General features: G+C 38.6%; 1 protein-coding gene across 6 annotated transcripts in view; it reads left to right on the forward strand.

Moving 5' to 3' along the window:
* Positions 1–17629, forward strand: part of LRRC28 (leucine rich repeat containing 28) — a 183398-nt gene that overhangs the window by 44606 nt on the left and 121163 nt on the right. The window contains exons 4-5 of one of the 6 annotated variants that reach the window (XR_007475603.1): positions 8401–8579; positions 8946–9028. The exons of 4 other annotated variants lie outside the window; for them this stretch is intronic. The gene's annotated coding sequence lies outside the window, so the exon portion shown is untranslated. The remainder of the gene's footprint in view (positions 1–8400; positions 8580–8945; positions 9029–17629) is intronic. One more of the 6 variants, XR_007475602.1, reaches the window with a different exon arrangement.

A 17629-nucleotide genomic window follows, 5' to 3' on the forward strand; every position in this document is an offset into this window, starting at 1 on the left:
TTTTCTACTCCATGGTCTATTACAAGCTTGGTGCTGTATGGGAACCTTGAAGACAGTACTGAGGTCAGTGAAGAGAGTTTAAAGAGAAGTCAGGCATGATGTGAGGGAATGAGCTGATGTTTACGTGGTGTGCAAGAGCAAATGACTTGGAGTTGGATATTTTCCATTATTTTGTCTTTGAAATGTATCTGTCTCATAGTCTATCATACACACTGCTTCCAGGATCATCCTTCTAAAATACAGATTTAGTAAACTACTTCCCCAATTAAAATCCTTCAAGGATTATTTCAGTCCTTCATTGAAATAATTTGCTAAAAGTGTGTGGTTGCCGGAATAGAAGCCCGTGTTGGGTAGTAATCATTTGTTTATTTTGAAGACCAGGAATTAGAAATATTAAAAGAAAAAAAAACCCCTGATAATTGTAGAAGTGTTCTTTTTTTGATTTCTTTTTTGATGTGGACCATTATTAAAGTCTTTATTGAGTTTGTTACAATATTGCTTCTGTTTTGGTTTTTTGGCCACGAGGCATGTGGGATTTTAGCTCCCTGACCAGGGATCGAACCCACACCCCCTGTATTGGAAGGTGAAGTCTTAACCACTGGATTGCCAGGGAGAGGCCCTGTAGAAGTATTCTTAATCTTTTGGAATAAACTTTCTTCAGAACTTATGTATTTTCTTAGGCACAACATATTAATGGGAATTCAGAGATTTTATTTTTGTATTCAAATCAACTTGCAGTATTTTGGAGGTGGCAAGGAGTAATTTCTATCATACCTTTTGATATGGCAAAACTTGGGTTTGTAGTTCATTTTTACGCAGTTCATTCATAGCTTTCAAGTATTCAGCATGTTTTTCTTAATAGAATGATTTGATATATTGCATTTATTAAACAATCTTTGGGAAAGGCAAGTATTAAATAGATACATAAACAAAGGTTATATTTTCATGGTGGTTGTATGGTTTTAATTGATTTTTCTACCTTGATTTCAGTATACTGTTGTTTTGTGACATCAGAAAATTACAGTTTCATGTTAATACAATTGTGGAGAAAAATTAACTGGCAGAATATAGATGATGTGCTAAAATATGTATTTCTTAAAAATAATGTCTTCAATGTGTAAAATATTTTGTTTTGTTTCTTCATGTGTTATTTGAACATGCTTATTGGTTACTTCATCTCTTTTATCTTGTTAAAGGTTTTAATTTAAATCAGATTGTCTGTTCTGCAAGTAATTTTAAAGTTAATGATTGTTTTAGTGCAGAAAAAGCATTATGATCTGCCAAGGATTGATGTAATGAGAAGTAATTAAACAAAATTTAGTTTGCTACCAAATTCACCCTGCCCCCACCCCACACAATTGGCATCACAGTTCTTTGGGTTTTTTTCAATTTCTTTATAAAAAATCAACATATTAAGCAGATACATTGATGTTTTTGAGCAATTTGTTGTAGTTTTCACTGGGTATTTATAAGGTGGTGAGAGAACTTGAAATAAAAACTGTGGCTATGGAAGTGACAAAGCGTTCAAAAAATGAATGTCCTTATATGCTTATAACAAATGCCATTAGTTGGTTGTATGTCTCTTCTACTTCTTAGCTGGATCTGCTGACTTCCCTGCTCCTGACTTATTCTGAAAGAGAATCAAAGTCTGGCAGGTCTGTTTTGATGACTTTTTTCTTTTTAATTTAAAAAGTTTGGTATTCATCACTTTAGTATGAATTTATAGTACCAATATTAGTGCCTTATTATTTATTTTTTTAAGGAATAACAGCAGGTTTTGTAGGAGTCATATTATTTACACATACATTTAGGTCCTAAAACGAAAGTTTGTTGGAAAAAATAGCTGAAAGATACATAGATGTTTAGAGTAATAGATCTCAGAATTTCTCTTTCCTTCATCCATTTTTACCTCTTTTTAAAATATAAATGTACATTTTTATGAAGGAAAGTACAAGTTTCTTACGAGTAAAATAAGGTTAAAATTTTAATTATTAAATCTTCAGTCGAGTAACCAAAGAAATATTCTTATAAATGCATTAAAAAATGCTTTTTTTTAATGTTTTATTTTGTATTGGGGTATAGCTGATTGACAATGTTGCGGTAGTTTCAGGTACACAGCAAAGGGACTCAGCCATACAGATACATGTATCCACTCTCCCCCAGACTCCCCTCCCATCCAGGCTGCCACATAACATTGAGCAGAGTTCCCTGTGTTATACAGTAGGTCCTGTTGGTTATCCATTTTAAATATAGCAGTGTGTATATGTCGATCCCAAACTCCCTAACCATCCCTTCCCCCCCATCCTTCCTCCACTCCAGGTAACAATAAGTTTGTTTTCTAAGTCTGTGAGTCTGTTTCTGTTTTGTAAATAAGTTCATTTGTATCATTTCTTTTTAGATTCTGCATATAAGTGATATCATATGATATTTCTCTTTCTCTGACTTAATTCACTCAGTGTGACACTCTAGGTACATCCATGTTGCTGCAAATGGCATTATTTCATTCTTTTTAATGGCTAATATTCCATTGTATATATGTACCACATCTTCTTTGTACATTCCTCTGTCGATGGACATTTAGGTTGCTTCCATGTCTTGGCTATTGTAAAGAGTGCTGCAGTGAACACTGGGGTGCATGTTTCCTTTTGGATCATGTTTTTCTCCAGACATATGCCGAGGAATAGGATTGCAGTGTCATATGGTAGCTCTATTTTTAGTTTTTTAAGGAACCTTCATTCTGTTCTCCATCAATTTACATTCCCACCAACAGTTTAGGAGGGTTCCCTTCTCTCCATACCCTCTCCAGCATTTATTGTTTGTGGATTTTTTGATGATAGCCATTTTGACTGGTGTGAGGTGATATCTCATTGTAGTTTTGATTTGCATTTCTCTAATAATTAGCGATGTTGAACATCTTTTCATATTCCTCTTGGCCATCTGTATGTCTTCTTTGGAGAAATGTCTATTTAGGTCTTCTGCCCATTTTTTGATTGGGTTGTTTGTTTTGATGATATTAAGCCTTATGAGCTATTTGTAAACTTTGGAGTCTAATCCCTTCTCAGTCACATCATTTGCAAATATTTTCTTCCAATCTGTGGGTTGTCTTTTCATTTTGTTTATGGTCTCCTTTGCTGTGCAAAAACTTTTAAGTTTAATTAGATCCCATTTGTTTATTTTTGTTTTTATTTCCATTATTCTGGGAGATGGATCGAAAAAGATATTGCTGGGATTTTTTTTTTTTTTTTTTTGGCTGCATTGGGTCTTTGTTGATGCACATGGGCTTTCTCTAGTTGTGGTGAGTGGGGGCTACTCTGCGTTGCGGTGCACGGGCTTCTAATTGCGGTGGCTTCTGTTGTTGCGGAGCGCAGGCTCTAGGCACATGGGCTTCAGTACTTGTGGCACACGGGCTCTAGAGTGCAGGCTCAATAGTTGTGGCACATGGGCTTAGTTGCTCTGTGACACATGGGATCTTCCCAGACCAGGGCTCGAACCCATGTCCCCTGCATTGGCAGGAGGATTCTTAACCACTGCGCCACCAAGGAAGTCCACATTTAAGTCTTTAATCCACTTTGAGAGCTTATTTTTGTGTATGGTGTTAAAGAATGATCTAATTTCATTTGTTTCACATGTAGCTGTCCAGTTTTCCCAGCACCATTTGTTGAAGAGACTGTCTTTACACCACTGTGTAGTCTTGCTTCCTTTGTTGTAGATTAATTGACCATAGGTGTGTGGGTTTATTTCTGGGCTTTCTATCCTGTTCCATTGATCTATATTTCTGTTTTTGTGCCGGTACCATACTGTTTTGATGACTATAGCTTTGTAGTATAGTCTGACATCAGACAGCCTGATTCCTCCAGCTCCATTTTTCTTTCTCAAGACTTCTTTGGCTGTTTGGGGTCTTTTGTGTATCCGTATAAATTTTAAGATTTTTTGTTCTACTTCTGTGAAAGATGCCATTGGTAATTTGATAGGGACTGCGTTGAATTGGTAGATTGCCTTGGGTAGTATAGTCATTTTGACAGTATTGGTTCTTTTAATCCACGAAATGGTATAGCTTTCCATCTGTCTGTGTCTTCTTTGATTTCTTTCATCAGTGTCTTACAGTTTTCAGAGTACAGGTCTTTTGTCTCCTTAGATAGGCTATTCCTAGGTATTTTATTCATTTTGATGTGACGGTAAATGGGATTGTTTCTTGAATTTCTCTTTCTGATCTTTCGTTGTTAGTGTATAGAAATACAACAGATTTCTGTGTATTAATTTTGTAAACTGCAGCTTTACCAAATTCACTGATGAGTTCTAGTAGTTTTCTGGTAGCGTCTTTGGGATCTTCTATATATAGTATCATGTCATCTGCAAACAGTGACAGTTTTCATCTTCTTTTCCAGTTTGGATTCTTTTTATTTCTTTTTCTTCTATGATTGCCATAGCTAGGACTTCCAAAACTATGTTGAATAAAAGTTGTGTCTTGTTCCTCCTTGTCTTGTTCCTGATCTTAGAGGAAATGCTTCCAGCCTTTCCCCATTGAGTAGGACGTTAGCTGTAGGTTTGTCCTCTATGAACTTTATTAGGTTGAGGTGTGTTCCCTCTGTGCCCGCTTTCTGGAGAGTGTTTATCATAAATGGGTGCTGAATTTTGTCAAAAGCTTTTTCCGCATCTATTGAGATGATCATATGGTTTTTATTCTTCAATTTGTTGATGTATTGTATCACACTGATTGATTTGCAGATATTGAAAAATCCTGCATCCCTGGGATAAATCCTACTTGATCATGGTGTATGATCGTTTTAACGTATTGCTGGATTTGGTTTGCTAGTATTTTGTTGAGGATTTTTACGTCTATGTTTGTCCGTGATATTGGCCTGTAATTTTCTTTTTTTGTAGTATCTTTGCCTGGTTTTGGTATCAGGGTGATGGTGGCCTCATGGAATGAGTTTGGGAGTTTTCCTTCCTCTGCACCTTTTTGGAAGAGTTTCAGAAGGATAGGTGTTGGCTCTTCTCTAGATGTTTGATAGAATTCACCTATGAGACCATCAGGCCCTGGAATTTTGTTTACTGGGAGTTTTTTAATCACAGTGTCAGTTTCAGTGCTTGTGATTGGTCTGTTCATATTTTCTATTTCTTCCTGGTTCAGTTTTGGGAGACTACCTTTCTAGGAATTTGTCCATTTCTTCCAGGTTGTCCATTTTATTGGCATACAGTTGCTTGTATTAGTCTCTGATGACCCTTTGTATTTCTGTGGTGTCAGTTGCAACTTCTCCTTTTTCATTTCTAATTTTGATTTGAGCCATCTCCCTTTTTTTCTTGATGAGTCTGGCTAAAGGTTTATGAATTTTGTTTATCTTTTCAGAGAACGAGCTTTTAGCTTCATTGATCTTTGCTGTTGTTTTCTTTGTCTCTATTTCATTTATTTCTACTCTGGTCTTTATGATTTCTTTCCTTCTACTAACTTTAGGTTTTGTTTGTTCTTCTTTCTCCAGTTATTTTAGGTGTAAGGTTAGGTTGTTTATTTGAGATTTCTCTTGTTTCCTGAGGTAAGATTGTATTGCTGTAAACTCCCCTCTTAGAACTGCTTTTGCTACATTGCATAGGTTTTGGATCATTGTGCTTTCATTTTCTTTTGTCCGTAGGTATTTTTTGATTTCTTCTGTGATTTCTTCAGTGATCCATTGGTTGTTTAGTACTATATTGTTTAGCCTCTACGTGTTTGTGGGTTTTTTTAAAATAAATTAATTTATTTTTGGCTGTGTTGGGTCTTCATTGCTGCATGCAGCCTTTTCTCTAGCTGTGGCAAGAGTGTGCTACTCTTTGTTGCGGTGCGTGGGCTTCTCATTGCGGTGGCTTCTGTTGTTGCGGAGCACGGGCTCTAGGTGCACGGGCTTCAGTAGTTGTGGCATGTGGGCTCAGTTTGTGGTTCACGGGCTGTAGAGCGCAGGCTCAGTAGTTGTGATGCATGGGCTTAGTTGCTCCGCGGCATGTCAGATCTTCCCAGACAGGGTTCGAACCTGTGTCCCCTGCATTGGCAGGCAGATTCTTAACCACTGCACCACCAGGGAAGCCCATTTGTGTTTTTAATAGTTTTTTTCTTGTAGTTTATTTCTAATCTCATAGCATTGTGATCAGAAAAGATGTTTGATATGATTTCAGTTTTCTTAAATTTACTGAAGCTCTCCTTGTGGCCCAGCATGTAGTCCATCCTAGAAAATGTTCTGTGTGCACTTGAGAAGAATGTGTATTCTGCTGCTTTTGGATGGAATGCTCTATAAATATAAATTAAGTCCATCTGGTCTAGTGTGTTATTGTAGGGCTGTGTTTCCTTATTCATTTTCTGTCTGGATGATCTGTCTGCTGATGAAAGTGGGGTGTTAAAGTCCCCCACTATTATTGTGTTACTGTTGATTTCTCCCTTTATGGCTGTTAGTATTTGCCTTATGTATTGAGGTGCTCCTATGTTGGGTACATATATATTTACAATGTTATATCTTTTTCTTGGATTGATCCCTTGATCATTATGTAGTGTCCTTCTTTGTCTCTTATTAGAGTCTTTATTTTAAAGTCTATTTTGTTTGATATGAGTACTGCTATTCTAGCTTTCTTTTGGTTTCCATTTGCATGGGATACCTTCTTCCATCCCCTCACTTCAGTCTGTATGTTTTCAGTCTGTATATGTTCCTCTTGTAGACAGCATATACGTGGGTATTGTTTTTGTATCCACTAAGCCAGTCTGTGTCTTTTGGGTGGTGCTTCTAATCCATTTACATTGAAGGTAATTATCGATATGTATATTCTTGTTGCCATTTTCTTAATTGTTTTGGATTTGTTTTTATAGGTCTTTTTTCTTCCCTTCCTATTTTGTTCTCTTCTCTTGTTTGATGACCCTCTTTAGTGCTGTGTTTGGGTTGCTTTTTCTTTTGCATGTGTGTATCTATTGTAGTTTTTGCTGTTTCCATGCAGTTTTTTTTTTTTTTTTTTTTTTTTTTGTGGTACGCAGGCCTCTCGCTGTTGTGGCCTCTCCTGTTGCAGAGCACAGGCTCTGGACGCACAGGCTCAGTGGCCATGGCTCACAGGCCTAGCCGCTCCGTGGAATGTGGGATCCTCCCAGACTGGGGCACGAACCCATGTCCCCTGCAACGGCAGGTGGACTCTCAACCACTGCGCCACCAGGGAAGCCCCCCATGCAGTTTTGATAAAACAGTCTATGTATGTACAAGGTTTTTTTGTTTGTTTTTTTGTTAAGTTGCCAGTCTCTTCCCCGCCTAGAGGAGTTCCTTTAGCATTTGTTGCAAAGCTGGCCTGGTGGTGCTGAATTCTCTTAGCTTTTGCTTGTCTGTAAAGCTTTTGATTTCTCTGTCAAATCTGAATGAGAGCCTTACTGGGTATAGTATTCTTGGTTGTAGGTTCTTCCCTTTCATCACTTTAAATATATCATGCCACTACCTTTTGGCTTGCAGAGTTTCTGCTGAGAAATCAGGTGATAACCTTATGGGAGTTCCCTTGTATGTTATTTGTCATTTTTCCCTTGTTGCTTTTAATATTTTTTCTTTGTCTTTAATTTTTGTCAATTTGATTACTATGTGTCTCAGTGTTTTTCTGCTTGGGCTTATCCTGCCTGGGACTCTCTGCACTTCCTGGGCTTGCTTGGCTGTTTCCTTTCCCATGTTAGGGAAGTTTTCAGCTATTATCTCTTCAAATATTTTCTCGGGTCCTTTCTCTCTCTCTCTTCTCCTTTTGGGACCCCTGTAATGCGAATGTTGGTACATTCATTGTTGTCCCAGAGGTATCTTAGGCTGTCTTCATTTGTTTTTATTCTTTTTTCTTTATTCTGTTCCGTGACAGTGATCTCCACCATTCTGTCTTACAGGTCACTTATCCATTCTTCTGCCTCAGTAATTCTGCTATTGATTCCTTCTAGTATATTTTTCATTTCATTTATTGTATTGTTGATCTCTACTTGTTTGTTCTTTAGTTCTTGTAGGTCTTTGTTAAATATTTCTTGCATCTTCTCAATCTTTGCCTCCATTCTTTTTCCAGGATCTTGGATCATCTTCACTATCATTATTATCAATTCTTTTTTTGGAAGGTTGCCTATCTCCAGTTCGTTTAGTTGTTTTTTGGGGGTTTTACCTTATTCCTTCAACTGTGACATAATCCTCTTCCTTTTCATCTTGTCTAACTTTCTGTGATTGTGGTTTTCATTCTGCAGGCTGCAGGATTGTAGTTCTTCTTGCTACTGCTCTCTGCCCTCTGGTGGATGATGCTATCTGAGAGGCTTGTGTAAGCTTCCTGATGGGAGGAACTGGTGGTGGGTAGAACTGCATCTTGCTCTGGTAGGCAGAGCCTTTCTCACTAAAACTTTAATCCGCTTGTCTGCTGATGGGTATGGCTCTGTTCCCTACCTCGTAGTTGTTTGGTCTGAGGCAACCCAGCACTGGAGCCTACAAACTGTAGGTGGGGCTAATGACGGCCTCTAGGAGGGCTTACACCAATGGGTACATCCCAGTTCTGCTGCTGTCAGTGCCCTTGTCTCCACAGTGAGCCACAGCTGCCCCCCGTCTCTGCAAGAAAGCTTCCAACATTATCAGGTAGGTTTGGTTCCGTCTCCTATGGGTCACTGCTCTTTTCCTCTGGGACCTGTTGCTCACAGGACTTTATGTGTGCCCTCTAAGAGTGGAGTCGCTATTTCCCCCACTCCTGTGGAAGTCCTACAGTCAAATCTCACTGGCCTTCAAAGTCAGATTTCCTGGGGATTCCTAGTCCCATTGCTGGACCCCCAGGCTGGGAAGCCTGATGTGGGGCTCAGAACCTTCACTACAGTGGAAGAATTTCTGTGGTGTAATTGTTCTCCAGTTTGTGGGTTGCCCACCTGGCGGGTATGGGATTTGAGTTTATCGTGATTGAATCCCTTCTACCATCTCACTGTGGCTTTTCCTTTGTTTTTGGATGTGGAGTATCATTTTTGGTGGGTTCCAGCATCTTCCTGTCAATGGTTGTTCAACAGTTAGTTGTGAATTCAGTGCTCTTGCAAGAGGAGGTAAGTGCACATCCTTCTACTCTGCCCTCTTTGATGCTTTGAAAAATATGTTTAACTTAAAGCAGAGCAAATATACACTGGACAATATTTTTTAAAGTATGCACAGTTATGCATGTTGTATATATCTCAAACCCAAATTATGATTTTTGTGGTGCAATTCTTCTATAACCTGAGATCATCAGGAGGCTGAACACTACACATTTGAAAATGTGAGACAGTTTTTCTGTATCAGTGCATAACCAGTGAAGGAAGAATCACTCATACTGTCTTGTGTATATGGAGTGTTGTCTTCCAGTCTTTATACCCACAAGTGGGGTCTTCAGGGATAAATTTCCATGACTTTTTCACTTAAAGTGAAGTGATCCAATGGCATAATTGAATATGTATTCTACACATAGCAAATTCCTAAATTATTTAGCAGTTTAAGAACCAAATACTTACATATTTTTTAGGGAGTGATATATGAAATACAGACTACAGAATACTGTTAATTTTAAATACAGGAAAAATGAAAGTTTTAATCTTTCTGTCTTTTCAGGTTCTTAATATAGTAGATCAAATCAGATCCATAAATCAACAATTAGTAATAATTTTACCTATTCTATACTTCTTTTTTTTTTTTTTACATCTTTATTGGAGTATAATTGCTTTACAATGGTGTGTTAGTTTCTGCTTTCTAACAAACTGAATCAGTTATACATATACATATGTTCCCATATCTCTTCCCTCTTGCATCTCCCTCCCTCCCACCCTCCCCATCCCACCCCTCTATGTGGTCACAAAGCACCGAGTTGATCTCCCTGTGCTATGCAGCTGCTTCCCACTAGCTATCTATTTTACGTTTGGTAGTGTATATATGTCCATGCCACTCTCTCACTTTGTCACAGCTTACCCTTCCCCCTCCCCATATCCTCAAGTCCATTCTCTAGTAGGTCTGTGTCTTTATTCCCGTCTTACCCCTAGGCTCTTCATGACATTTTTTTTTCCTTAGATTCCGTATATATGTGTTAGCATACGGTATTTGTCTTTCTCTTTCTGATTTACTTCACTTTGTATGACAGATTCTAGGTCCATCCACCTCACTACAAATAACTCAATTTCGTTTCTTATTATGGCTGAGTAATATTCCATTGTATATATGTGCCACATCTTCTTTATCCATTCATCCGATGATGGACACTTAGGCTGTTTCCATCTCCTGGCTATTGTAAATAGAGCTGCAATGAACATTTTGGTACATGACTCTTTTTGAATTATGGTTTTCTCAGGGTATATGCCCAGTAGTGGGATTTCTGGGTCATATGGTAGTTCTATTTGTATTTTTTTAAGGAACCTCCATACTGTTCTCCATAGTGGCTGTACCAATTCACATTCCCACCAGCAGTGCAAGAGTGTTCCCTTTTCTCCACACCTTCTCCAGCATTTATTGTTTCTAGATTTTTTGATGATGGCCATTCTGACTGGTGTGAGATGATATCTCATTGTAGTTTTGATCTGCATTTCTCTAATGATTAATGATGTTGAGCATTCTTTCATGTGTTTGTTGGCAGTCTGTATATCTTCTTTGGAGAAATGTCTATTTAGGTCTTCTGCCCATTTTTGGATTGGGTTGTTTGTTTTTTTGTTATTGAGCTGCATGAGTTGCTTATAAGTTTTGGAGATTAATCCTTTCTCAGTTGCTTCATTTGCAAATATTTTCTCCCATTCTGAGGGTTGTCTTTTGGTCTTGTTTATGGTTTCCTTTGCTGTGCAAAAGCTTTGAAGTTTCGTTAGGTCCCATTTGTTTATTATTTTTTTATTTCCATTTCTCTAGGAGGTGGGTCAAAAAGGATCTTGCTGTGATTTATGTCATAGAGTGTTCTGCCTATGTTTTCCTCTAAGAGTTTGATCGTTTCTGGCCTTACATTTAGGTCTTTAATCCATTTTGAGCTTATTTTTGTGTATGGTGTTAGGGAGTGTTCTAATCTCATACTTTTACATGTACCTGTCCAGTTTTCCCAGCACCACTTATTGAAGAGGCTGTCCTTTCTCCACTGTACATTCCTCCTTCCTTTATCAAAGATAAGGTGACCATATGTGCATGGGTTTATCTTTAGGCTTTCTATCCTGTTCCATTGATCTATCTTTCTGGTTTTGTGCCAGTACCGTACTGTATTGATTACTGTAGCTTTGTAGTATAGTCTGAAGTCAAGGAGCCTGATTCCTCCAGCTCTGTTTTTCATTCTCCATATTGCTTTGTCTATTCGGGGTCTTTTGTGTTTCCATACAAATTGTGAAATTTTTTGTTCTAGTTCTGTGAAAAATGCCAGTGGTAGTTTGATAGGGATTGCATTGAATATGTAGATTGCTTTGAGTAGTAGAGTCAGTTTCACAATGCTGATTCTTCCTATCCAAGAACATGGTATATCTCTCCACCTATTTGTATCATCTTTAATTTCTTTCATCAGTGTCTTGTAAGTTTCTGCATACAGGTATTTTGTCTCCTTAGGTAGGTTTATTCCTAGATATTTTATTCTTTTTGATACAGTGGTAAATGGGAGTGTTTTCTTGATTTCACTTTCATATTTTTTATCATTAGTGTATAGGAACGTGAGAGATTTCTGTGCATTTATTTTTGTATCCTGGTACTTTACCAAATTCATTGATTAGGTCTAGTAGTTTTCTGGTAGCATCTTTAGGATTCTCTATGTATAGTATCATGTCATCTGCAAACAGTGACAGCTTTACTTCTTCTTTTCCGATTTGGATTCCTTTTACTTCCTTTTCTTCTCTGATTGCTGTGGCTAAAACTTCCAAAACTATGTTGAATAATAGTGGTGAGAGTGGGCAACCTTGTCTTGTTCCTGATCTTAGTGGAAATGCTTTCAGTTTTTCACCATTGAGGACGATGTTGGCTGTGGGTTTGTCATATATGGCCTTTATTATGTTGAGGAAAGTTCCCTCTATGCCTACTTTCTGGAGGGTTTTTATCATAAATGGGCATTGAATTTTGTCAAAAGCTTTCTCTGCATCTATTGAGATGACAATATGATTTATCTCCTTCAATTTGTTAATATGGTGTATCACACTGATTGATTTGCATATATTGAAGAATCCTTGCATTCTTGGAATAAACCCCACCTGATCATGGTCTATGATCCTCTTAATATGCTGTTGGATTCAGTTTGCTAGTATTTTGTTGAGGATTTTTGCTTCCATGTTCATCAGTGATACTGGCCTGGGGTTTTCTTTCTTTGTGACATCCTTGTCTGGTTTTGGTATCAAGGTGATGGTGGCCTTGTAGAATGAGTTTGGGAGTGTTCCTCCCTCTGCTATATTTTGGAAGAGTTTGAGAAGGATAGGTGTTAGCTCTTCTCTAAATGTTTGATAGAATTCACCTGTGAAGCCATCTGGTCCTGGGGTTTTGTTTGTTGGAAGATTTTTAATCAGAGTTTCAATTTCAGTGCTTGTGATTGGTCTGTTAGTATTTTCCATTTCTTCCTGATTCAGTCTTGACAGGTTGTGCATTTCTAAGAATTTGTCCTTTTCTTCCAGGTTGTCCATTTTATTGGCATAGAGTTGCTTGTTGTAATCTCTCATGATGTTTTGTATTTCTGCAGTGTCAGTTGTTACTTCTTCTTTTTCATTTCTAGTTCTATTGATTTGAGTCTTCTCCCTTTTTTTCCTTGATGAGTCTGGCTAATGATTTATCTATTTTGTTTATCTTCTCAAAGAACCAGCTTTTAGTTTTATTGATCTTTGCTATCATTTCCTTCATTTCTTTTTCATTTATTTCTGATCTGATCTTTATGATTTCTTTACTTCTGCTAACTTTGGGATTTTTTTGTTCTTCTTTCTCTAATTGCTTTAGGTTCAAGGTTAGGTTGTTTATTCGAGATGTTTCCTGTTTCTTAAGGTAGGAATGTATTGCTATAAACTTCCCTCTTAGAACTGCTTTTGCTGCATCCCATAGGTTTTGGGTCGTCGTGTCTCCATTGTCATTTGTTTCTAGGTATTTTTTGATTTCCTCTATGATTTCTTCAGTGATCACTTCGTTATTAAGTAGTGTATTGTTTAGCCTCCATGTGTTTGTATTTTTTACAGATCTATTCCTGTAATTGATATCTAGTCTTACAGCATTGTGGTCAGAAAAGATGCTTGATACAATTTCAGTTTTCTTAAATTTACCAAGGCTTGATTTGTGACCCATAATATGATCTATCCTGGAGAATGTTCCATGAGCACTTGAGAAAAATGTGTGTATTCTGAAAAATGTGTATTCTGTTGTTTTTGGATGGAATGTCCTATAAATATCAATTAAGTCCATCTTGTTTCATGTATCATTTAAAGCTTGTGTTTCCTTATTTATTTTCATTTTGGATGATCTGTTCATTGGTGAAAGTGGGGTGTTACAATCTCCTACTATGAATGTGTTACTGTCGATTTCTCCTTTTATGGCTGTTAGTATTTGCCTTATGTACTGAGGTGCTCCTATGTTGGGTGCATAAATATTTACAATTGTTATATCTTCTTCTTGGATCGATCCCTTGATCATTAGGTAGTGTCCTTCTTTGTCTCTTGTAATAGTCTTTATTTTTAAATCTATTTTGTCTGATATGAGAATTGCTACTCCGGGTTTCTTTTGGTTGCCATTTGCGTGGAATATCTTTTTCCATCCCCTCACTTTCAGTCAGTATGTGTCTCTAGTTCTGAAGTGGGTCTCTTGTAGACAGCATATATGTGGGTTTAGTTTTTGTATCAATTCAGCCAGTCTGTGTCTTTTGGTGGGAGCATTTAATCATTTACATTTAAGGTAATTATCGATATGTGTGTTCCTCTTCCCATTTTCTTAATTGTTTTGGGTTTGTTATTTTAGGTCTTTTCCTTCTCTTGTGTTTCTTGCCTAGAGAAGGTCCTTTAGTATTTGTTGTAAAGCTGGTTAGGTGGTGCTGAACTCTCTCAGCTTTTGCTTGTCTGTAAAGATTTTAATTTCTCCATCAAATCTGAATGAGATCCTTGCTGGGTAGAGTAATCTTGGTTGTAGGCTTTTCTCCTTCATCACTTTAAATATGTCCTGCCAGTCCCTTATGGCTTGCAGAGTTTCTCTGAAAGATCAGCTGTTAACCTTATGGGGATTCCCTTGTGTGTTATTTGTTGTTTTTCCCTTGCTGCTTTTAATATGTTTTCTTTGTATTTAATTTTTGACAGTTTGATTAATATGTGTCTTGGTGTGTTTCTCCTTGGATTTACCCTGTATGGGACTTGCTGTGCTGCCTGGACTTGATGAACTATTTCCTTTTCCATATTAGTGAAGTTTTCAACTATAATCTCTTCAAATATTTTCTCGGTCCCTTTCTTTTTCTCTTCTTCTTCTGGAACTGCTATGATTCGAATGTTGGTGCATTTAATGTTGTCCCAGAGGTCTCTGAGACTGTCTTCAGTTCTTTTCATTCTTTTTTCTTTATTCTGCTCTGCAGTAGTTATTTCCACTATTTTATCTTCCAGGTCACTTAACCGTTCTTCTGCCTCAGTTATTCTGCCTCAGTTATTGATCCCTTCTAGAGTATTTTTAAGTTCATTTATTGTGTTGTTCATCGTTGCTTGTGTCATCTTTAGTTCTTCTAGGTCCTTGTTAAATGTTTCTTGCATTTTCTCTATTTCCAAGATTTTTGATCATCTTTACTATCATTATTTTGAATTCTTTTTCAGGTAGACTGCCTATTTCCTCTTCATTTGTTAGGTCTCGTGGGGTTTTATCTTGCTCCTTCATCTGCTGTGTGTTTTTCTGTCTTCTCATTTTGCTTAACTTGTTGTGTTTGGGGTCTCCTTTTTGCAGGCTGCAGGTTCGAAGTTCCCGTTGTTTTTGGTGTCTGTCCCCAGTGGCTAAGGTTCATTCAGTGGGTTGTGTAGGCTTCCTGGTGGAGGGAACTAGTGCCTGTGTTCTGGTGGATGAGGCTGGATCTTGTCTTTCTGGTAGGCAGGACCACGTCTGGTGGTGTGTTTTGCGGTGTCTGTGGACTTATTATGATTTTAGGCAGCCTCTCTGCTAATGGGTGGGATTGTATTCCTGTCTTGCTAGTTGTTTGGCATAGGGTGTCCAGCACTGTAGCTTGCTCGTTGTTGAGTGAAGCTGGCTGTTGGTGTTGAGATGGAGATCCCTGGGAGATTTTTGCTGTTTGATATTATGTGGAGCTGGGAGGTCTCTTGTGGACTTGGCTCTCCTATCTCAGAGGCACAGAACTGACTCCTGTCTGTAGCACCAAGAGCCTTTCATCCACATTGCTCAGAATAAAATGGAGAAAAAGAAGGAAAGAAGGAATTAAGGAAGGAAGGAAGGCAGGAAGAAAGAAAAGAAAGAAGATAAAAATATAAAATAAAGTAAGATAAAATAGTTATTATAATAAAAAATAATTAAGAAAAAAAATTTTAAAAAAAGTAAAAAAAAACCAAAAGAGACGGATAGAACCCTAGGACAGATTGTGAAAGCAAAGCTATACAGATAAAATCTCACACAGAAGCATACACATACACACTCACAAAAAGAGGAAAAGGAAAAAATAATAAATCTTGCTCTCAAAGTCCACCTCCTCAATTTGGGATGATTCGTTGTCTATTCAGGTATTCCACAGATGCAGGGTACATCAAGTTGATTGTGGAGATTTAATCCGCTGCTCCTGAGGCTGCTGGGAGAGATTTCCTTTTCTCCTCTTTGTTCCCACAGCTCCCAGGGCTCAGCTTTGGATTTGGCCCCGCCTCTGCGTGTAGGTCGCCGGAGGGCGCCTGTTCTTTGCTCAGACAGGACGGGGTTAAAGGAGCAGCTGATTTGGGTGCTGTGGCTCACTCAGGCCTGGGGGAGGGAGGGGTGCAGATATGGGGCGAGCTTGCGGTGGCAGAGGCTGGCATGACGTTGCACCAGCCTGAGGCGCGCCGTGTGTTCTCCCGGGGAAGTTGTCCCTGGATCCTGGGACCCTGGCAGTGGCGGGCTGCACAGGCTCCCCGGAAGGGAGGTGTGGAGAGTGACCTGTGCTCGCAAACAGGCCTCTTGGTGGCAGTAGCAGCAGCCTTAGCGTCTCATACCTGTCTCTGGGGTCCGCGCTGTTAGCCACGGCTCACGCCCATCTCTGGAGCTCCTTTAAGCAGCGCTCTTAATCCCCTCTCCTTGCGCACCAGGAAACAAAGAGGGAAGAAAAAGTCTCTTGCCTCTACGGCAGGTCCAGACTTTTCCCCGGACTCCCTCCCGGCTAGCCGTGGTGCACTAACCCCCTGCAAGCTGTGTTCACGCCGCCAACCCCAGTCCTCTACCTAAGCTCCGACCGAAGCCCGAGCCTCAGCTCCCAGCCCCTGCCCGCCTCGGCGGGTGAGTAGACAAGCCTCTCGGGCTAGTGAGTGCCGGTCGGCACCGATCCTCTGTGCGGGAATCTCTCCGCTTTGCCCTCTGCACCCCTGTTGCTGTGCTCTCCTCCGTGGCGCCGAAGCTTCCACCCTCCGCCACCCGCAGTCTCCACCCGCGAAGGGGCTTCTGGTGTGTGGAAACTTTCCCTCTTTCACAGCTCCCTCCCAGAGGTGCTGGTCCCGTCCCTATTGTTTTGTCGCTGTTTATTCTTTTTCCTTTTGCCCTACCCAGGTACGTGGGGAGTTTCTTTACTTTTGGGAGGTCTGAGGTCTTCTGCCAGCGTTCAGTAGGTGTTCTGTAGGAGTTGTTCCACTTGCAGCCGTATTTCTGATATATCTGTGGGGAGGAAGGTGATCTCCGTGTCTTACTCTTTCGCCATCTTCCCTGCCGTCTTCTATTCTATACTTCTTAAGAATTTTTTTTCTAAAGTGCCAGTCACCATATGTATTTTAGTTGACTGTTCTTGGTTTGCCTATGGTGTCCTGTGAAATTGCTTTTGAACTTAATAGATAAAGCTATTTCAAGTTTCCCATACCTAGAATGCCATGGAACTTTATGAACTATCACTTTCAATAAAACAACAGCCTATAAAATTAATGTTACTTGATCCCTGCTTCTCCATTTTCTTATCCAATATAGTAGGTAGGTTTTAACTTGATGGGTTCTGATATTCCTTCTCTCACTAATATGCAACATACTTAATTTGTACTGACTCTAAAGATTTAATTTTATAAAAGGTATAGAATGACAGTCTTGAAAATTTGCTTCTCCTGCTAAAAGACATGACATAATAGGGTATGAGGGTTTACATACTATGTCTGTTTATTTCCTATACATATTTTATATTTCTTCTTCTAAATCAGAAACACATGTAAAGTTATGATACATAAATGGTAAAGCAAGGAATAGAACTTTGATTTCCTTATCTCTAGGGCAGTATCTAGAACTGATTTACAAAGTGTGATGTATACATAACGTTTTTCCTCCATATCACTTTTAAAAGTCTTCTAGACAATATCTTTTTAAACTTTATGACAATGTCAGTAATTTTGTTCCTAGCATGAGTTAATAATTTATTTAAACTGTTGCCCATTGATCTTTTAAAATAGCTTTATTGAGGTACAATTTGCGTAGCAGAAAATTTCTTATATGTACAGTTTCTTGAATTTTATTAAATGTACACAGTTGAGGAAGCCTTATTACAGTCTAATTTTAGAATATATCCATCA

Source organism: Orcinus orca, chromosome 2, assembly GCF_937001465.1.
Source record: "Orcinus orca chromosome 2, mOrcOrc1.1, whole genome shotgun sequence".
In the NCBI taxonomy this organism is placed as follows: Eukaryota; Metazoa; Chordata; class Mammalia; order Artiodactyla; family Delphinidae; genus Orcinus; species Orcinus orca.